Source organism: Marmota flaviventris, chromosome 5, assembly GCF_047511675.1.
Source record: "Marmota flaviventris isolate mMarFla1 chromosome 5, mMarFla1.hap1, whole genome shotgun sequence".
NCBI classification, from domain to species: Eukaryota; Metazoa; Chordata; class Mammalia; order Rodentia; family Sciuridae; genus Marmota; species Marmota flaviventris.
In genome coordinates this window covers 10,453,655-10,477,232 of record NC_092502.1, presented here as the reverse complement: position 1 = coordinate 10,477,232, position 23,578 = coordinate 10,453,655, and the positions used below count along the sequence as shown (strand labels likewise).

General features: G+C 38.1%; 1 protein-coding gene and 1 non-coding gene across 8 annotated transcripts in view; one reads left to right on the top strand and one right to left on the bottom strand.

The window, feature by feature from the left end:
* The window catches only part of Fbxw11 (F-box and WD repeat domain containing 11), a 121,788-nt gene that overhangs the window by 57,915 nt on the left and 40,295 nt on the right, over positions 1-23,578 (bottom strand). The window lies entirely within an intron of this gene.
* Positions 4,300-4,369, top strand: LOC114095504 (small nucleolar RNA SNORD56). The gene has a single exon (XR_003583263.1). It is a non-coding gene; the product is annotated as a small nucleolar RNA SNORD56 (small nucleolar RNA).

Sequence of the window (23,578 nt, the reverse complement as noted above, 5' to 3'; positions counted from 1 at the left end):
ATTCCTAGAAACCCAGAAAATCCAAGTGAATGTGAATTTAATAAATGGATGGCTGAACAGATTTAATTTCCTTGACTAATCATTTATTTTCATCAGAATAAACTCCATATTGTTATTAAACTTAATGGTCAATTCACATTCCTCGCACTCCTTGACCTCTGAACCACTCCGAGCAGCCCCTCCGTCTGGCTGAACTTCATTTGCTTGGCTTCCACGACTCCACAGTAACCTAGTTCTCAGAGCTCCACTACGAGACATGTCGAAGCGTTTCAGAGAGTGGCAAAACAAAACCAGGGGGAAACTGAGTCTAATGAAGAAATGAAGAAATAAATGAAGAGAATTAACAGAAAAACTGTAAAAATCAAAATACATATACAACAATTTTAAGTGAAAAGTACAAATTAAAGACACAAAGATATTTCATAACCATGAATTCCAAGACTTAAATGTCAGCAGTACCCAAAGCAATCTACAGATTTATTATAATTCCTATTAAAACCCCAGAACTATATGAATCTCGAGACTCTGAATGACCAAAATAATCTTGAAAACTACGAATAAAGTTAGGTTTCAAGGAAGAAACTTGACAAAGCTATAGTAATCCAAACTGTAGTATAGGCATAAAGACACACAGCCAACAGGACAGAACTGTTGACTTCAACAGAGGTATTTAGAACATTTGACAACATTCAAAACCCACTCATTACTAGGAGGTATCAAGTAGGTTCCCCAATACAACAGAAGTCATATTTTGACAATACCTATACAGCAGGCTTAAGAAGTAGCTCAGTGGGAGATGCTTGCCCAGCATGCAGGAGACCCTGGGTTCTATCTCCAGTACCACAATTAAAAAAAAAAAAGAAAGGAAGAAAGAAAGAAAAAGAAAAAAAAAAACCCACCATACCTACAGCTAGGGAGGTAGCTCAGGGGCAGAGTGCTTGTGTGGTACGCACAAGGTCCTTGGTTCCACCCCGGTTCCACAAAAACAAAACACCTATTCCATACTTCATGTTCAAAAGTAGAACCCTTCCCCCATACCCAAGAACATAGCTATAATGTGCACTCATGCACTCCTACTGAATATAAAATCTACTAGTCACAGCCAACGACAAAGCAAAATAAGAGAAAAATAAATAAATTTTAAAAACACAAATATCAGAAAGGATGCTGATGGCTTGACTGTCTACACAGAAAATCCTAATGACTCTACCAAAAAAGTAATATGTAATATTAACATAGGACACAAGTAAGAGACAGTTACAAAACTTTAACCCACTCAGCAAAACCAGAAGGAACAGACAAAAGTAGAAAATTAAAACAATCCTGGGGGGCTGGGGATGTGGCTCAAGCAGTAGTGCTCTCGACTGGCATGCGTGCAGCCCGGGTTCGATCCTCAGCACCACATACAAAACAAAGATGTTGTGTCCGCCGATAACTAAAAAATAAATATTAAAATTCTCTCTCTCTCTCTATCTCTCTCCCTCTCTCACTCTCTCTTTAAAAAAAAACAATCCTGGTACTTATGTCCTTATGTCCCTGTCTTAAGTCTTCATTAAAAGCAAGGACTGGTCGCTGTAGAGCACTTACCTAGCTTGTGTGAGGCACTGGGTTCGATCCTCAGCACCACATAAATATGAAATAAAGATATCATGTCCACCTATAACTAAAATATGAATATTAAAAAAAAAAAAGCAAGGACAGTCCAAAACAAACTGTGCAGAACAAAAGAGAGGGAAACAAGCTGCCGAGACACTGACCAATGCAATCACATTACGTGTACAGGTCTTGACAAGGAGTCCTCTTGGATCGGAGTCCTCTCAGGGAATTTTAAAAAGGATGCAAGATGCAAAGAGTCAGTTTTGAAAAACCACTCTACAGCAAGAAAGCAAACATATGAAAAACATTTAGAAGTAATCTAGAACATCTACAAAAAGCCAACAGGGAACATCATACTTACTGGTGAAAAGTCAAAGCTTCCCACTAAGATCAGAAATACCACCTTTTTCATCATCATACTGGGAATTCTAGCTAACGCAGATTAGACTGGGGAAAAAGAAACTATTTTTATGCAACAGTGACTTGCTTGTCCACACAGAAAAACTGAACAACGTCAACAGAAAACCTCCTGGAACCGATAAGCAATTATAGCAAACATAAAGAATACAAGGTTAATATACAAAAATAAAACACTTTCCAATATACCAGCAATGAAAAAATATAATGTAAAATTTTTTAAAAATTACTATTTATATTGGCACCTTAAAATTAAACACTTGGTTATGAATCTAACAAAACATGCATACGATCTAGTTGAGGAAAACTATATAACTCTGATAGAAGAAATCAAAGAGATAAATAAATGGAGAAATATTCCATGTTCATGGACAGGAAGACTCAACACTGCCAAGAAGTCAGTTCTTCTCAACTTCACCTACAGATTCAGGTCAACTCAAAACAAAATCCACCAAGATTGGGGCTGGGGATGTGGCTCAAGCGGTAGCACGCTCGCCTGGCATGCGTGCGGCCCGGGTTCGATCCTCAACACCACATACAAACAAAGATGTTGTGTCCGCTGAAAACTAAAAAATAAATATTAAAAAAAATTCTCTCTCTCTCTCTCTCTTTAAAAAAAAAAAAAATCCACCAAGATTATTTTGAGGACACTGAACAAACAAACTGAAGTTTACATGCACAAGCTAAAATAGCCAACACAACATTAAAGGAGAAAAAACAAGAGACTTCAGGACTACTTTAAAACTACAAATCAAAACAATGTGGTACTGGCAAAAAAGAGATGGTTAAATCCATGGGCAGAATGGGAGAGCCCATAAACAGACCCCAAATTATGGCAAAATAAGAGAGAAATGATCTGACAAAGAAGCCAAAGAAACACAGTGAAGAAAGGTCTCTTCAACAAACAACTAAAACATCAGTCCAGACACAAGCCTGTCTACATAGAAAATCCTAATGACGTATTTCACAAAAATTAATTCCAAATAGAATACAGATCTAACGGTAACATGCAAGACTCCAACACTGCTGAAGACAACATAGGAAGAACCTAAACATGACTGATGAAAGAACTGATAAACTAGACTTCACTAAAGTTTCAAGTTTTGGCTCTATAGGATACACTGTCACAAGAATGAATAATCAAGTTATACACTGGGAAAACAAATATTTACAAAAGGTTTATCTGATAAATAACTGTTATCCAAAACATATACAGAACTGTTAAAACTCTGTAAGAAAACGCAATAAAAATAATGAACCAGTGATCTTAATAGACACTTCAACAGTTATACAGATGGCAAACAAAACAAGAAAAGATATTCAACACCATAAAGTAAATAGGGAAATGCAAATTAAAACAACAAAGAAATACCACTATGAAACTATTAGAAAAGCCAAAATCCAAAACACAGACACCAATGCCCGAGAAGATCTGGAGCAACAGGAACTCTCATTCATTGCTAACAGAAGTGCAGAACAGCAACACTACTTTGGAAGTTTACAAAACTAAATTATACTCAGCACACTACCCAGCAATCATTCCCGAGAAAAAAGTGGATGTTTAGACATTTATATATAATTGTCAAAACTTGGAAATAATCAAGGTGTCCTTCAACAGATAAATAAATAATCTCTGCTACATTCAAATAATGACACAATAGTCAGTGCTAAAAAGAAATGAATTCGGGCTGGGGTTGTGGCTCAATGTGAGAGTGCTTGCCTTGCATGTGTAAGGCACTGCGTTCGATTCTCAGCACCACATAAAAAATAAATAAAGGTATTATGTCCATCTATAACTAATAAAAATATTTTTTAAAAAAAGAAAGAAATGAAGTTATAGCTGGGCATGGTGGTGCACCAATAATCCCAGCAGCTCAGGAGGCTGAGGTGGAAGGATCTCTAGTTCAAAGCCAACCTCAGTAACTTAGCAAAATCCTGTCTCAAAATAAAAACATAAAAAGGGTTGGGGATATGGCTCAGTGGCTAAGCAGATTAGACTGGGGAAAAAGAAACAATCCCTGGTCCCAGAAAGAAAAGAAGTAAACCCTGAACCCATGAAATGATATAGAGGGAAAACTTAAAGAAATGCACACTAAGTGAGAGAAGCCAACTTGGAAAGGCTACATACTGTATGACTGAACTACACAACATCCTGGAAAAGCCCAAACCATTGTCCAACGGTTCAAAGAACAGTGGCTGCCAAGGAGTTAGGAGGAGAGAGGAATAAGAAGCCTAGCCTGCAGGATTCTTGGGGAGTCAAGCTCTCCTGTACTGCTATGGACACGCCCACAATGACAGGAAGATTTGTCATCAACAGCAGTTCAGCTGGTGAGTGTTGATGCCCTGCTCTGAGTGGAAGGAAGAAAAAACCAATTGTGAACACATGCCATTATACATGTGTCCAAATCCACAGAATGGCCACCAAGAGGGAAACCTAACACAAGCCATGACTCTGGCAATGAGGACATGTCCGTACAGGCTCCTCTGCTGTGTCACACATGCACCCCCCGCAGCAGGGCATCGCGACAGCATAGACGCTGTACATGTATGAGGACAGAAGGTGTCTGAAAACCCTTAGCACTTTCTGCTCAATTTGCTGTGAATATAAAACTGCTCTAAGTTTTATAAGTTTATTTTTTTTTTAAAGGAAAGGTGAGGAATCTTTTATTGAAGACTACACAACTAAGGAAAAAAGAAATGGCAAGGAGAGTATTTTAGGACCCTGCAAGAAAAAACAATTCTTAAGAACATTCAATGGATGCAAACCCCTCCCTACCATCTCCTGCTTTGGGTGCCAGGGAGGGGAATGGTGTCATCTAGTAAAGAAACTACACTTTAACAAAGGATTCTTTTAAACTAGGAATCTTGTAAAATTAAACTACCTCCCAAAAGAATTCATGATGGGAGTACTCTTCAACTATCCAAAAGAGAGAAAGAGAGAGAATAAAATAAGCTAATGAAACTCCATCAATGAAAGAAGTGAGACAAAATAACAGTAGGAAAAAAAAAACTTAAACCACAATCCAAATAGGACTTTCTCGTCTGGGGCTCTGTGACATCAGTAAAGCCCTGATGAGTGATCTGGTAATCGTTTTCTTACTTTTCCTAAAGATGGTATAAGATAATACTATTCTAGTTTTGTATGAAAGACGTTAATTCATTATATAGAATGGATGCCTTCATGTGTTATAGTGTATGATTCTTATGGAATCTGATTAAAAATATTTTATCAAACTGAATTAAATATGTTTATACAAGCTTTTGATATTATTTTAAAAACACCTTAAATCAGAAATTCAAATTTAAGAACAGAAATCTCCAAAAATGAAAACTGACTTAACTCAAAAAATAAAAGCAAAATTATGACATTATTACATTACAATGCCCCAAAACTTATAAATCAAATGAAAAGTGTAATAAGAGGAATTGAAGCAAAGCAAGAAAACCCAAGAAACTAAAAAATGAGAGAAGGTAGTTGAAATGGAAGACAAAGGAGATCCAACATATTCACAACTGGAGTTTAGTTTCTTAAAAAGCAAATAGGGAGTGGTGGTGCACACCTATAATTCCAGCGGCTTGAGAGGCTGAGACTGGAGGATTGCCAGTTCAAAGCCAGCCTCAGCAATAGCGAGGCACTAAGCAACTCAGTGAGACCCTGTCTCTAAATAAAATACAAAATAGGGCTGGGGATGTGACTCAGTGGTAGGGTGCCCTGGGTTCAGTTCCCAGTACTGGAAAAGGGAGGGAGGATGGGTAATAAAAGTATTTAAATATTGTAAGTAAAAGGAATAAAAAATACAAACTTTAAGAAAATACATCATGAAAAGAAACAAAAAGAAATGTAAAGAGACATGGATTGAAATTACACTATACAAATATTCTTTGCACAAGAGAACAAGAAAGAGGACACAAAAATACTTAGGAGAACAAACACAATTGATATTGGAGGCAGGTCTTACAAGGAAAACTATTTATACATAAATATAGTATGCTAACACAGAAACTATACTTTTCAAGTACACATAAAAAGACAATGCAGATCACAAAGAAATAAGCCCCAAAAAAAGAAAGTTAGAAAATAATAATAGTTTCTGACCTAAGATGATAAAGGTAGAAATAATTCCCATAAAAAAGAAATTTTCTTTCAAAATCAATGCTATGCAATAATTTATGGTACTTCTGGCCTATTCTTTGAAGGTTTGCTAAAATTCCACTGTGATATGGTTTTGTGGCTTAGTTCTTTGATTTCTCTATTAATCTAGAGAATAGATTTCTCTATTCTTTTCTTCATAATTTGTTGTTGGAAAGGACAAGTAAAGATGGCAATTCTCCCTAATTCAAAAATTTAACACATCTAGCATAATCACACAAAAAGCTTCTTCACGGAGCTAGACAAGTTGGTACTCAAGCTTATGTGGAAAACAAACTGGTAAGGAATATTTATTTACAAAAATAAACATAGAAAAAGGAAAGCCACAAGGGAGGAATTAATCCTACTAGACATTAAAAAAGTGAGGTACAGGGGCTGGGGCTGGGGCTCAGCAGCAGAGCGCTCGCCTAGCATGTGCGGGGCCCCGGGTTCCATCCTCAGCACCACATAAAAAATAAAGGTATTGTGTCCAACTACAACTTAAAAAAAAAAAAAAATGAGGTACCTTATAGCATATGAACACACAATTATTCCAATCTAGGCTCAACAAGCTTTTAACTATTTCAACCCCCACAGGCCTCATGGGCTCTGTCAGGCCTCTGCTGCAACCTGGACACAGCCTCAGTGGCTGGGCAAGCGGATGAGCATGGCTGTGCTCCAACCCAGCTTGACACAAACATGGCTGGCTTGGGCCTATGGGTCACAGTTCCCAAATTCTGGTCTAATAGAATAGAAAGTCCAGAAATAGACCCAAGTATGCATAAAAATTTAGTCATGATAAAAGTAGCATCTCAAATGGCTGGGAACTTTTTAATAAGTACTGCTAGAACAACTGGTTAGCAATTTGGAATAAGATAAATTTAGATCCATATTTCACAGAATGTACATGAACAGACTCCAAACAGATCAGAAATGTGAACTGAAAGAGTGAAACTCTAAGTACTGAAAGAAAACATAATGAATTCCTTTAAAACCTAGGTATAGGGCCAGGGATGTAGTGGGGGATACAGTGGTAGAACACTTGTCTAGCATTCCCAGTATTCCAAAACAAACAAACCTGGGTTAGAGAAAGGTTATTTAACTATGTCTTAAAATCCAGGTGCAAAAACAAACAGAGGAAAATTTAGCTAGCTATAAATTTTAATATTTGCACGGTGTTTAAAAAACATAAAGTAAGTCAAAAGGAAAATGACAATTTGGGAAAAAAACATTTGCAACATATGTCACAGATAAAAAGACTAATATCCCCCCAAATTTATTTTAAACTGGGGTGATGAAGATAAAGAACAGAAAAATAGGACTGGGGATATAGCTCAGAGGGTAGAGTGCTTGCCTTGCATGCGCAAGGCCCTGGGTTCAATCCCCAGCACCCAAAAAAAAATATAAAAAAAAAAAGAGAAAGACTTGAATAGACACTTAAAAACACAAACATGACCCTCAAATGGAAAAAAGATGTTCACACTTCCTCATTACCGAAGAGATGCAAATTAAGGCTTCTCATTTCTCAGGTCACTTACTGGCAAATATTCACAAGTATGACAACACATTCTGTGGATGGGGCCATGAAGAAGCAGGCAGGCACACCCATCTATTTCTGGAAGGAAGGCAATCGTGCCCAAGCCTTTTGAAGGAAATTTTGGCAACATTGAACAAAACGAATTATGCATATCCTTTTTGATCTTGAAACCCAACTTCTAGAAATTTTTCCTGAAGATACACTAATTCAAAAATAATATGAAAATATGTACGCACAAAGTTATTCACAGCAGCTTTGTTTGTAATGTACCTGTTCACTGAAAAAAAAATGACACTGACTACCCAGTGGGAAGAGCACAGATAAGGACAGGCACTCACATTTCTGAGTTTCCTTTTAGTGTTGTTTTGAGTCTTAGTATGCTAAATGCTTTGTATGCTCAAATAAAAAACAAAATCAACAATGAATGGGAGAGAGAGATGGTCTATTAGCAAGAATAAATGATCATAAGTGTATTCCAAATGAAAAGCAAAACCACACTTAACCTATAATAAGTTCCAAGTTCTCAATTCTGTGATCATTTCCACAAAACTGACATAGTACATTAAAACAGAATGGAAACCATAACCTAGAGCTTCTATAAACCATTGTGTTAATTAACATACTTATATTGATTATAATTATATCGTTGTATAGTTACATAGCTAGAATTATACTATATGCTGTATACTACATTTAAGTTTTTATGGGTATTTCACATCTGGGATGATGGGACAAAATGGTTAATGGTGGGGGTCAAAAGAAACTAATCTAGGTGATCCTGAACTCAGTAGTTGTAACATACAGCCACAAACAAAAGATCTTTTAAAAATCATACAGACGGACTGGAGATGTAGCTTGGTAGTACAGCACTTATCTATGACACACAAGGCCCAGTACCACAAAAAAAGGAAGGGAATGGAAGGAAACGGAATACTTAGTCTAATTGGCACATTTACTTTTCACTAACACAAGTGAGGAAGTCTATTTGTAGAAATTAGGAGCAGGTTTCTCCCTGTCAGAGGAGGGAATAATAAAGTATGGAAATGACTAGCTTATAGAAGGCTACAATGAAATTTGTGAGACTGGATAAGAACTGAATATACCAGTATGAACTTATGGATTTTGTTTTGTTTTGGTTTGGTTAAATACATAGAAAAGAAGGGAAATTTTTTTGTTAGTTTGAGAAGGGTGTACTGGGGATTGAACCCAGGGGTGCTTTACCATTGAGCTAAGTCCCCAGTCCTTTTTATTTTTTCTGAGACAGGGTCTCTAAGTTGCTTAGGCTGTCCTCAAAATTGTGACCCTTCTGCCTCAGCCTCCTGAGTTTATAGGTGTGTGCCACCACGCACCCTGCAGGAGGGACCTCTTAAGAGAGAGTGAAACAAAATTATTTATTTATACATTTCCTAACTCAGTTGTTGCACTAACATTCTAAGACTTCAGCTATAAAAGACATTTTGGGGTGAGGATTTGATGGCAGTAAAGTATCAGTGTTAATGTACCAAGTTGACTCTTGTATTATGATAATGTGGAACACCTCCTTTGTAGGAAATATACACTAAAATATTGCAGCATGATGACATTCAGTCAGCTTTGCTTTCAAATTGCTGGAGAAATAATTCTTTGTATTATACTTGCAACTTTTCTCTAAGATTAAAAACACATACTGGGGTTGTGGCTCAGAGATAGAGCGTTCGCCTAGCATGCATGAGGCACTGGGTTCTATCCTCAGCACCACATAAAAATAAAATAAAAGATATTGTGTCCACCTATTACTAAAAAATATTTTTTAAAAAGATAAAATGCAAATTTTAATGGCTTGTTCATATCAATTAATATCCCTGAGAACAAATGTACTGAAATATTTTGTAATATTTTGTATCTTTTCTTTAACCACTACTGTCAGATATCCTTAATAAATTTCCAAAATCAGTACTGACTGGGGACACTACAGGTTCATGTGGATCCCCAAGCCATTCACTACCAGTCGGAAATAAAGGGCACAACTATAGCCCTTTCCTGTGCCCTGGGCAATGCTTCTTTTGCCAAGGTTTTTTCCTTTGAAATTAATGACATGGTAGTTTCTTCCTACCTCCCATCACAGTTACCATTACTTTAACCCTTAATTTTTCATTTCCTTCGCAAAGATGAAGGATTTAACATTTGTCTTATACCAGGTAATTAAGAATCATTCTATAAGAGATTCCACCACCTTCAGCAAGTGAGCCGGTCTTCTCAAGGGAGGAGCCTTCCTTGGATTAGAGCGAGGAGTTATAGGCAACCAGTCTGGGGGCCTGGCAGATTTTTATCTGCCTCACAGGGCACAGCACAGTTCATGGGACATGATAGGAAGGCCCTAGGTAAATATGTACAAGATGTGTAAATGCATCCATGCCTCCTGAAGTACTCCATGATAACCCCAATCTCACTGAGCTCCAGACATGGCACTCAGGTAACTCAACAGGAAGGCATGGGCTGGGGCTGTCACACTTGTGTTTGAAAATGTCTCCTAAGCTCCTTTTCTTGGCCAAGTATATCCAGTCTTAGGAGATCTCCTTTTAGTAAGCCACGCCTTAGCTGACTCAACATATACTCAAATTGCCCTGGGTGCAGGGCTGCCACTTGCAATGAGGTTCATCAATTTAGAATACGCCACCAGCGCCTGCAGAAAACTAGGCTTGCTAGAAGTTCTCAAAATAATAATGTTCAACCTTTGTGAAGGTGCAATGAGATACCAACTCTCTGGAAAACAATCTGACAGGATAGATACAGTTTAGCTCCTAGAAAATATGCCCTAAGTAATTCAGAACAAAGGCAAAGACATGTATAGAATTGATTTGTTATTTTAGCAATTAAAAATGAAGACTTTAAAGAGCCAGAGAAATGGCAAATTATGGGATGTTCATGAAAGATATTATATGTGTCATTTCAAATTAGGAGAAATTATAGGAAAAAATATGATCATCCTAAACAAGCACACAAAGCATAAAGAATAAAATAAAGCACAGAAAATATTTCCAACTATGTAAAACATATATAGATATAGATATAACATAGTCCTAACCAAGCTTGCAGAAGGCTTTTCCTTCTTATTCCAGTTTATTATGCCTATTCTTCATTAAATAAATAATTACTGAGCAACTACTCCACTCCAGCATGTTCTAGAAGTAGTGCCTGTACCAGGCAGGGAACAAGCAGGCATGGCCTTTTTTTCTCATGGAATTTGGATTCTGAAGGGGAAAATGACAACAGCTCAGAGTTAAAAAACAAACATGGGATATAATTTCAGAGAGTGTTAAGTGCTTTGAAGAAAAAAATAAAGCAGGGCAAAGGAACAGAGTGGAAAGCAAGAAGCTGTTTTAGACTGGTGGTCAGAGAGTCCTCTCTAAAGAGGAGTTATCTGATCACTTTAGCCACTTGTGTGATAACATAAATAGCATTCCTATTGCATAACTGTCCCAAGATTTAGAAAAATCTATTTACAACTCAAAATACAGACAATCGTTTCTATGAAAATTTGTTTCTGCTTTAAGAAGCAGTGAGGTATATCAGGACTAGAGACTGGGTTTGAACTCTGGCTTTTCTCTTCTTCTTTGCCTCAATTTTCTCACAAACAAAATAGACATACTAGGACCTAGTAGTTTATAAAGTTGTTCAGACGATTAAGACAAACAATGTATGGAAAAGAGCAAACAAATATGTCTAGACAGATACATGCTCATTAACTGTGAGGTCCCTACCTACAGTAGGACTTTTCTACAAAATGAGCAAGTAGACATATATCATATTTTTATCTTCCAATCCCACCAGGCTCCCAAGTCCAAATCACCTCTGACTAACCTCTTGTAATATACTGCTGCTAACAGTAGCTTGACAAGATTGGTATTAATGTCACACTCACCTTTTCTCTCATTTCATCATGAACTGCCTGAGTTTCCATTCTGAATCCTTAACTCCAAGTCAGGCCTCCTCCCAGTCTGGTGTGGTGGCTAATTTTATGTGTCAACTTGGACTACGCTTTGGTAGCCAGCACTAATACAGCTGCTGTTATAAAGGTACTCTGTAGATGGGATTAACATTTGCAATCAGTAGGCTTGGAATAAAGCAGGTGTATGTATTACCCTCAGTAACATAGGTAAGCCTCACCCAATCAACTGAAAGCCATTAAGAGCAAAGGTTGAGGTAGCCCCTCCTCGAGGGGAATTTTGCTTAAAGAATGCAACAGGGAAAACCAGCCTACATTTGAGCATACCAGCCTGCCACAAAAATTCCAAACTACCCACTAGTGATTCTATTTCTTTGGAGAACCCCTGACACATAGGTCAATCTTAGAGCTACCTCCCTACTTCCACCTTTCCCTTCTATCACACAGCCACTGTGATGCTGTTAAAAAGTCAGACTGCTGAATTATGGTAAATATTCTCTAGCGACTTCCTATCTCATGGCAAGGGGGAAAAAAATTCCAGTAAGGCCTAGAAGCCTTAGAGATCATTCTGCCTCCTCCCATTCCACACTGCACTCACCTCCCACTACTTGCCCCTCCTTGTACTCCAGCCAGACATCAGCACTGAACAAAGGATGCACAGACACACCCACCTCTGGCCTGTCACCTTGCTGTCCCCTCCACCTGGGGTTCCCTCCTCCTAGATAACCTGCACAGCTTGCTCCCTTATTTCCTTCGGATCTTTCCCAAATGTCATTTTCTCAAGGAGGCTTTCCCTCATCACCCTTTCCCAAAACTGGGGTAACCTACCCGCCATTTCTCAATACAACTTATTAACATTTAATGCAGCATGTTTTCTTCATTTTATTTCCTTCACCACTAAAATGTAGGTCCCTGGCAGGTAGTGTAGCTTAGTGAGAGTGCCTGCTAGCATGGCGAGGCCCTGGGTTCCAGCCCCAGCCCCATAAAAATAAATAAATAAAAATAAAATATAGGTAACAAGACAGCAAGGCTTTTTGTCTGCTTTGTGCATTCCTGTATTTGCAGACCTATAATAATGCCTTGCACACAGTAGCATCATAAATGCTTGCAGATGGAAGGGGAAAAAGACAAATGAACAAAGGGTGATTGTTTTAATTTAACTCTTGGTGCTTTTCTACATTACCAGTTTTTTACACTGGTTATTTACTTTTATTACAACTGCACACTGCTTATGATGTGGTGAAAAGTAGAATAACCCTCTGGTTGAAAGTTTAAAAGCTTTATGAAAGCACACATCCTTTGACTCAATTTTTTTGATAAATAATGTATCTTAAGGAATTAATCACAAAGATCCACTGACGCTTAATGACTTAATGTCCAGCAGTAAAATGCAGGCTGAATTACTGCATAGCCAATGAAAGTGCAGTTATTAAAAATACAGGTTCAAGTTTACTAATGAAAATTGTTCAATTAACAATTTAAAATACTGGGTTATAACCTGTATAATATATGGAGCGTGAGTCTACATAAAAACAAATATAAATACACAGAAATAAAATGTCAAGAGGGAAAAAACAAAGAATGGATACTAAAATGAAGTGAGATTATGAACAGATAATCAACCTCTTCTTTTTTCTTTTTCTTTAAATACCAGGATTGAACCCAGGGGCATTTGACAACTGAGTCTCTTCCCCAGACATTCTTTTTATTTAGAGACTGTGTCTCACTAAGTTGCTTAGGGCCTCACTAAGTTGCTGAGGCTGGCTTTGAACTTGTGACCCTTCTGCCTCAGCCTCCTGAGTCACTTGGATTATAGGCAAAGGCCACCACACCCAACAGTTAACCTCTTCTTTATACCTGTCTACTGTTTAAATTTTGCAATGAAACTGTTAGTTTCATCAAGAGAATAAACAAACAATAAATACAAACCAGCATTTTTTTATAAGCAACATAACAAGTGTCTGTAGTATGACATGATTTGTATTCAAAAATAAAAAGATACTTCCAATGTGGTCTGAATCCCATTTGCCTGCATCCTTCATCCTCAAATATACTGTGATATGTTAGTCACTATGCACACTGTCTGCAAACCATGAACCACAGCTGTTAGAAGACCAAGGTACAGCTTCAGGGTTCCAATAGCAGAGGCTGTCTGCCTGGGCAAACCATGTGACTTTCTGAGTGCTAGTGCCATATGCCAGGCACTGTGGGTAATTAAAACTTTCTTCAATTTGCTTCTTCAAATTCTTAGACCACCCAGATTTTCAGAAAATGACATGGAAATGTTAGAAAACAATTTTAATGCACAATAAGAACAGAGCATGCTTACCTAGCATGCCCAAATCCCTAGGTCTGACCCCAGCCAAAACAAAAAGAAAAAGAGAGACAGACAGACACAGAGGGAGGGAGGGAGGGAGGGAGGAAGAATAGAGCAAGTCACTCTTAGAAAAATGTTAAAATCAATTTTTTTTCTGTTTGGTACTGAACTTTCAAAATCTCTGCCACTATTAACAAGATGCTTTCAAACTAGCACATACAGGTCGACATGATGCTGCTGCGGGCCAGGAGCCTCCCTAGGCTGATGACTGAGAGCTAAGAGGAAAGAGACCTCTGTGAGTGGGTGGAGGCAGGAAGTGACTGGTGAGTGTGATTTCACATCAAGAGCATATGGAAAACAGGCCGGCTGTCTTTGAAAAAGAAAAAAAAATGTGGATCCTTGGTTCACAGAATATAGCAAAATAAATAACAGAGAAACTGAGATTTAAGTGCAAAGCATAGTGCCACAAAACACAGAAGGCTACGAAAGGGAAGGTTTAAGTACTACTTCTACATAAAAAGTAAACATTTGTTTCAAAATGTTCCTTGTGGCCAAAAGCCTTATTTAAAAAAAAAGAAAGAAAAAGGCAAATTTCAAATTGGGAAAAATATTTGCAATAAATGAGTTACTGTATTTAATGAAGAATTCTTACAAATTAGATTTTTGTTTAAATAAATCTATCAGTTGAAAAATGAAGAAAGGACATGAAGAGATAACTCAAAATAAGAAATAGAGATGGCCAATAAGTTTTTATATTCTATCTCACTAGTAACCAAATACATGTATATTATAACAATACTATCATGTCAGGTGTGGTGGCACATGCCTGTAATCCCAGCAATTGTGGGCTGAGGCAGGAGGATTGCGAATTTGAGGCTAGCCTTTGCAACTTAACTTAGCAAAGCTCTAAGCAATTGAGCAAGAGCCTGTCTCAAAATAAAAAATAAAAAGGACTGAGGATGTGGCTCAACGGTAGAGTGCCTCTAGGTTCGAGCCCTAGTACACACCCCTCCTCCACAAAATTAATGATAATAATAATAACAATATTTTTTATTTTCATCCATGAAAATGGCAAAAAAATATAAAATCAAAATATCCAATGTCATCCAGGCTATATAAAAAGAGACTCTCTTATACAATGCTTTTATAACCTTCTCAAAAGTATAATTTACCAGCCAGGCAGGAAGGCACATGCCTGTAAATCCTAGGTACCTGGGAGTCTCACAGAAAAGGTTCAAAAGTTCAAGGCCAATCTGGATAACTTGGCCAGACTCTATCTCAAAGTAAAAAAAATTAAAATGACTGGGGTTGAAACTCAGTGGTGGATAGCCCCTGAGTTCAATCCCCAGCACTGACCCTACCCAATGAAAAGTTCAATTTAGCTATCCAAAAATGTTTCATATGCATACTTTTTTGCCCAAGTAAAGATCTCGTAACAACGATATTCCACTTGACGATGGATAAAAATGCCACAAAAACTGGCAGCAATCTTAACACAAAACTATTTCTTAAAATCAGTAATACAGCTATCAAATGAAATATCATGCCGTAAATTTAAATGGTGGTAGAAAATCTTAATGTATCATGTTACTATTTATGATTTTGTATTTACTGTTTTTTAATGTATATTATTTTTAATAATATTTTTAAGTAAAAAGTAAGCATTCTTAAAGATATTCAGAGCTTAAGGCAATGAATGGAAAAAAAATTGGTCCTACTCCCGCATCCAGCACCCCACCCCCCCAAGCAACTGGGCCTATCAGACCCATCAATGAGCTATACCCTGAAAACTGCTGCAGGGCATGAAGGTGTGCTGTACTTCCCTGGAGCACTAGGTACTTGCTTCAATCCCCCCCGCACCCGCCCTCCCAAAATTTTTTTTTCACTTTTTAAAAAGCATTTCAGGGAAAAAAAGAAAAAAAAAAAAAAAAAAAACACTCTCATCTCTGCCTCCTAAAATTTAGGGATGATAAAGACAAAGCAGACTTTACTAATTTAGGGACATGTCTATAGTAACATAATGGTAAGAAAATAAAGCAAACAAAAGAAGTTGAATTGTGCTTTTTCTAAGAGGAATCCATTTTTACTATTCCAAAAAGGGGAAAAACCCCACAGTTATAGGGGTGCAAATTTTCCTACAGAGAAAACAAGCTGTGACAAACTGGTGATACTTGTTTCTTGGGAGGAGTGCATTGAAAGGGAGAGATTATTTAAATTCTCTCTAAACAGGTCATTGAATTAATTAACAGTAAAACACTGATACTCTTTGAACAAGCAATCGCACTTATAGGACTTTATTGTGCAAATGTAATCATGCAATCCTACAGATACATGTGCAGTGAAATTAGTGAAGTGCTTTTGATATTTTAAAAAGTCATAACCCTAAAGTTCCTTCAATAGGGAGAATTGGCCACAACAATAAAAAAAATTGCAAAGCCATTTGGAAAGGTGGTCAACATATGCTAAGGAAAAACGTTAACTGAAGAACATGTACAATACAGTTCTATGGATGTTTTTCTAAACTTTAGTCAAAAATGATCATGGGAAACTGAATCTTATTTAAAATTTTTTAAATGCTGACAGGAGTGATTTGTCAAACCCTTTTTTTTTTTTTTTCAACTAAACCATCTTAGATTTGCTATAAAATACACACACACCCAGCGGGGGTGGGGGTGTTGGAAAAAAGTTAAAGAATAGTATAATTTTGAAATCTGTTCAGGTTAAATTGAACAATTCATTTGGAAATTCCCATAGTAGAAAGATTTTTAAATAAAATCTCCCTTAGAGCCCCAAACAAATCCAGAGCTATTCTGGGTGACACAGAAGTGGGAGGGGGCACAAAGCAGCCCCCACTCCCTTTGTTCCTCTCAAACTATGTTTCCATGGACAATAGAAACACCATTCTTGAAGTCATCAATACAACTCATAACAGAACCTGAACAATTTGATGGCTTCCTCCCTGCCCAACACACAGGAAGAGGAATGATCCTAAAATAGCAAGAAATACTCTCTCTGGGTGGTAATGGATGGTGAGGTTACCAACGGATGTGGGGGTACTATATTTGTAAACTTTCTTATGAAGAGGAAAAAAAATGCTATTCAGTGTTCATAAAATACTGCAGGCTCTCCCACTCAGCAGTCCAAAGGTTATTCCAAGCCTTCACATTTTCAGAAGGAGACTGCAATAGGATAATCAGTAAGGAATTACAAAGTCCCAGAAGCTCATTAGAAAGAGACAAAAGCAAGGCAGCAAGCCTTGCACAAAAGGAGAACTCTCCCCAGCAGCCAAATGCAGGGGCTCTTACAATTTCTGCTGAACCCATCCTGGAATCTAAGACTCTTAAGACTGGAACTTTACCTCTTGAATACAGAACCTGGAGCAAGCAAAGAAAAATGCATTTTCATCCCCCACAAAAGGAGGGAGAAATTTACCTTCTTACACCTCACAAAAGCCCTTCACTTTTAAAGATAAGGAAACTGAAGTTCAGGTAAGGAAAGTAGTTTGTCCGGGCATTCCAGAGACACTAAGTAGAAAGAGCAAGACTAGAATTTAGGTTTGTTGGCTTCAAAACCAGGGTTCTTTCTACAAGTTACCTCCATCCTCTAAAAAATATCATCTTAGGTCAGCAGCAAAGGTAAGTGTCAACCACAGTGTCTGGGACCACTGTGGCTCACTGAATGTACTCAAAGATTGGGAAAGCAACAAGCAAGACAGTTGTCAAGACACTGCGCTCATCAATGCCCAGGAATATACACCTTGGAGCCAGGAAGGAGGCACTACAGCCTGATCACAGGATCCTCACTGTCATCCCAAGCAATAAGCCCTACTAATGAAAAAACCTGTCACTAATACCACTCCCCAAATGAGGCTGCCACAGTATTCCTAAGAAAATGTGTTAGTGTACTACAAGGAAACTCTATATTCCAGGTGTAATTCAGCTTTAAACGTCTGACACTGAGCCCAGCATGATGGTGCACACCTATAATTCCAGTGACTTGGGAGGCTGAGACCAAAGGATGGTAAGTTTGAGGCCAGCCTCATCAACTTAGCAAGATCCTGTCTCAAAATAAAAAATAAAAAGGGCTGAGGATATAGCTCAATGGTGTAGCACCCAAGTTCAATCACCAGTACCAATAAAGAAACAAACTTATGACACTAAAAATTAAGGGGAATTTGTTTTAACCTAAAATGACAGCTGCCAAGTTTTAAGATGGCAATGGTCAGTCACTACAACCTGGTGACTAAAATACTAATTCTGCATTTGTCCAGATCGAGGCTCATAACCCAGTTCTGTCACCTAAACAAATGTGTAGCCTCACGCAAGTCAATTCAATTCTATAACTTCATATACAAAAAAAAAAAACATCATGGGTAACTTCCCTCAAAAGAAACAAAGGAGATAACCTAGGGCCAAGAGTCCAAAACACAGAAAGAAAGTGGAAAATAAAAGATACTATTATTAACATCAGTATTAATCTCATGCCAGAATCTTGGGCAAATCAATACTCTACAGGGTCTGAACTCTTTGATTATCTGACGAAACAACCAAGTGGTCAAATCTGGATATATGAGGCAAATGAAATACTGACTCAGCTCAGCTTGTTCAAAGATCTCCGGATATTCCAATTCACCTGTTCTGAAATATGTAGAGGGTTAGTCCTAGTTTAAATGGGTTCACACTGGGGCTGGGGATGTGGCTCAAGTGGTAGCACACTGGCTTGTCATGCATGCGACCCGGGTTCAATCCTCAGCACCACATACAAACAAAGATGTTGTGTCCTCTGACAACTAAAAATAAATATTAAATAAAAAATGGGTTCACATTGTTTTAAAAGAACATATAGGTTGGCCAACTTTACAGTTCTCTCCCTGTCTGACTCCCTCCCCCCCCCACACACACACACACAGACACATACACACACATGCATGGGCTTCTTCATTTGTAGTTCAACCTGTATTTTCATTCACAGGTCTGCTGGCTACAGTGGGCTCCTTGAGAGCAGGAAACAACTCTATATTGTTTGTTTTACATGCCCAGCACTAGTAGAAGCCCCAGCACATACCAAATGCTCAGCAAATATTTATTGAATTGATGGAGAATTCATTCATTTTGACAAAAGGAATGCCATTTTTTTTTCCCTATAAAATTTGACAGGATTTTCTTTTGACTTTTTTTTTTCTTTTCAAATAATGACTAAATGAACCATACATAATATGAACCATTCATAGTATGGTTCAATAGTAAAGTTTCCACAAACAAAACTAGGATAGAAAACTATAGAAAGGTGGCATTCCAGTGTAGAGAAATTTGGGGATGGGGCAAATGTGGGGTCAAATGCCTGCTCCACCACCTCACAGTTTTGTAAATATTAACTTGAGTCAAACAGGATTCATCCGCCCGTCACAGTCTTCACATCAGAAAAAGGCAGGCTTATCATGATTCTTACACTCCCTGAAGCACCAAGGACAGTGGGTAGTGAGTGAGTTTCATTTTTTTAAGTCTCTGCTATTCCTTTTCCCCTTTCAGGAATGGCCAAATCTGGAGTGGCTGAATTATGCCTCAAGGCAACTACTCTCCCACAAGGAACACTCTTGACTGATAATATATAGATTGGCTAAACCAACTAAAGGTGCAACCATCAGTGAGCCCAGTGTGGTCATTTTAAGGGGGATCCTTTCATGAAACTCTACAGCCCAAGCCATGCCAACTAGGTTCTGTCCTCTTCAGGGATATTGTCCCTTCTCTTCTCTGCCCTGGTTAAAGTAACTTTGCCAAGAGGCATGCAATGTCAAGAAGCCATCTTCTGATAAACCAAAAATAGTAACATATACACAACAGATATCCTTTGAAACTTCAAACTCAAATCAAGGCACTAAATTTTAACACTGTTTAGAGATGAGTACAGGGGGAAATACTGGTGTCATTAAAATATATAAGACAAAAGTAAATTTAAGGGCTGGGTGGAGCTCAGTGGTAAAGTGCTTGCCTCACATGCAGAAGGCCCTGGATTCCATCCCCAGCATCACAAAAAGAAAACAAACAACAAAAATACTAAATTAAATGTAAAAGAAAAACATACAAATTAAAAATCCATACACAAGTTTTTATTTAAAGTAGTAATAATACACAAAACAAATAAGTGGAGAGGAAGGAAATCTTCCGGGTTCATTAATAACCTGGTCACTTTCCACAGACATGTGGAACAAGACAGAATAGTGACTTGCTAATTTTAGTCAGCTAAGTGCTTAATTTATTTTATTGTGCTGCATACCCTCAATTACATACTAATGAAAATTAAAATGTAAGTAAATAAAATTACCTACATACTTCTAATTAGCTCCATTCACTAAAATTCGGTTCAATGAAGGCAATGTTTCAATTTTTTTCTCTTAAATGGCTTTTACTGTGAGAGATGAGTCAAAGAACTTTTGAAGCATTTTCCCACACATTCATCAAGGTAGGAACCCACACTTCCTCCCACTCCACCTCTGGAGAATTCACAAGACTCTTACTAAAATATATTAAACAGTGCTTTCCACTGGTCAATTACTTTTAACTGCAATAGATAGAACCTGCGCTTCAAGACAGTGAACAATTCTTCCCCTGCTTGAATTTCCAACTCCAGAGAAAACTGGGTCAGCCCATTAGAAAGCAAATGTAACATTCAAATAATCACTTTCAGAAAAGCACACTATTATTACAACGCAAATCCCCATTACACAGAACCAAGGAGAGCAGATGCAATACCGTCTGCCAATGCAACAACATTTTTTTTCAATTACATTACATGCAAGGAAGATGCTTTTCCAAATATAAACATACATTATACTGTAGCCTCAATGAACACTCAATTCCTGTCTCCTGGAATTTACCACCTGGAAACCTACCTTCTTACATTAAATCTAAAGACAACCAAGCCTTATACTGAATTTACTCCCCAGCTAATTGTGTTAGTGAGATTCCAGCATGGCTTTCTAAAGAAAGCACTCTGAAGCAATAACCATGCTAATGCTACAGAGAACATTTGACAACAGGTAAATAAAATGCCCAACCTAATGCCAAGGACATATTCCTCCTTCCTAGGCCCCCAGTTCCATTTAAAGACTGTGAACGTGACTAGAAAGATAACCTTGAAAACACTGAAGTCACCCATGCCATCAATAATATCCATCTAACAAATTTACTAATTTTACAGTTTCCTAAAACAGATCAGTCTCATCCAGATGCCAGGAATTTAATATTGCTTTTTTTAAAGAAAAATATATCAGTGTTTAGAATATGCAATGAAGAAAACTAAATATTACCACCAATACCAATTTAATTAAACACATGCTTTCTCTAAACAGAGCTTCACAAAGCCACAATTCGGTTTGGCCTTGGCTCTCTTAGAAGTCACCTGAAAAATGTCACCAGCTACACTTCCACTAGCACAGTTTTATCCGGAGTAACCCCATGCCACCCACCCCACCCGCAAAAAAGTATTTACTTTAATCTGTGGAATTCTCTGCCGGCCCCGGCCTGGAAAACTGGGTGGACCCTGAGGACAGGTATCAGGTCTGGCCTTTGGGAGGTGGCCCAAACTAACAGTTATTTGCAGCATAGCATAAAGCTGTGATCTTTGTAAACTTTGATTTGAAGCTTTATAACATCAGGGATTCCCTCCCTCCCCCACTGCTTTTTTGAATGGGGGAGAGAAAGCAAACCAAAAGGATGAGTTTCAAAATAGAAAAATCACTACTTTAATTATAAAACCCTCCCAACTCAATGAAGAACTGTTAAAGATAGCCAAATGGAAAATATGTCAGGATTTTTTTCTTTTGTTTTAGTTTGTTTGTTTTGGGCACATGCACAACTATTAAACATGAGAATAACAACTTCAAGGTGAGGGGGAAAGAGTAAAAAGCAGGAGCAGAAAAGGAGGAGCAGGACAGGGCTCAGCCAAAGACCCGCTCGCTCAGAAGGGCCCCTCTAGTACTAACTCCTCCATGTGGGGCACCCAGGCTGGAGGAAAGCAGAGGGTTACACAGAACATTTAGCAGACTTAACATTGGATTAAACACACTACTGCAAGTTTCAACAAATGTTCATGGCATACGTAAAAACACATTTACAACAAGAAAGAAGAGAGGCACCTGGAGACATCTGACACTGGGCATGCTCTGCAGGCAACTCAGTGCGCACATGCTCTCTACCAGGTTGGCGCAGCCTAGCCACAAAGACCTTGGCACAGAACACTGCAGGATGACAAAAAGGAAGGAAGAGAAGAAGCAGTTAGAGGCCGCAACAAATCACTCCTTCACACAGGCAACTTGAATGTTAGTTGGGGCAGGGGTGCACCCGAGCGGTTTGGAAGTCAGTAATGGCCCTCGGCAGCTCACTGAACCCTTGGGAGAGGGCCCACATTCTGTCCCAGGGACAGGTTTCCATTGCCAACCACTGATTTCTCAGGATACAGTAAACAGAATCAAGAGGGAGAGAGAATGTTTAAATGAAAACCCACTAAAGGGAACTATGAGTTTGAGTATAAAACAAGATTAGTGGTGAGATTGTGACTATTATTTCATAAAAGCAACAGTTTCTGCCTAAATCATATAATCATAATTGCCATCATTGTCTAAGAACCTACTACATGCCAGGCACCTTAGACATGCACCCTAATCCTCACACCATGGTGCCAGGAAACGAGGCTCAGAGGGTGGTTAGCACAAGGACACACAGGAATGGAGGGGACAGCCGGGATTCCAAACTTTAGTTTGTCTGCTCCCAAATCCCACATTCTCCCCACAAGACCAGGATGCCTCTAGGAAGGCATCTGTAATCACCCCAACTCTCACCACGTGTGTGTGGCCTGCACTTCCCTAAAGTAAGATCAGAGCAGACCTGGAGAGAAAGGCAAAAGGAACAAGAAAGAGGAGGGACAACAAAAAGGGCTGCTCAACACATCCGGTTTTCGGTGTCCTCCACATCTCTGCATTGTCAAAGGAAAAAACGCTGAGAACCATGAGGATGCCCATGTGGACTTCTTGCACAAGTCCACTTGACAGTCTTATGAATTTAAATCTTAACTGATTTATCCTTTCAAAACCCTTTTAAGAAGCCTGCTGGTTTTAAAGGAATTGTGGGGAAAAGTATATTAAAAATGAGCATAAGGCTGGTATTTAATAACCATTAGACTAGGGTATTCAATAAATATGTCTCAGATCTAAGAGCAATTAATTTACTATGGCAAAAATCAATAACCATGCCAAAAAAAAAAAAAAAAAGAAGGTGGGTGCTTAGGTTAATCAAAATAGTGCAGAAATGTTAGACTCACAGTCATAAATTTGCTCATTCTGGCTATAAATAGGATAGCCAAATATCCTCATTTGCTTGTGACATTCCTGGTTTACACTAATTGTCCAAGCATAATTTTCACTCTCAAAGAGTTCTGGTGTGGGGGATAAATTCTATGCTCACTTCATTTACAATATAAGCAAAGATGGCTTTGCGTGAGATCAGACCTGGGGTTCTATCCAACATCTGTCACTTACTAGTTAGTTCACCCTTAATGTAAACAATATTGAGATTGTTTTAAAAAGGCACTTAAGAATTCAAAATCAGAAGAATCGAATGGAATAAAAAATTGAGCAGCTCTCTGGTAACAAAGAAAACACCA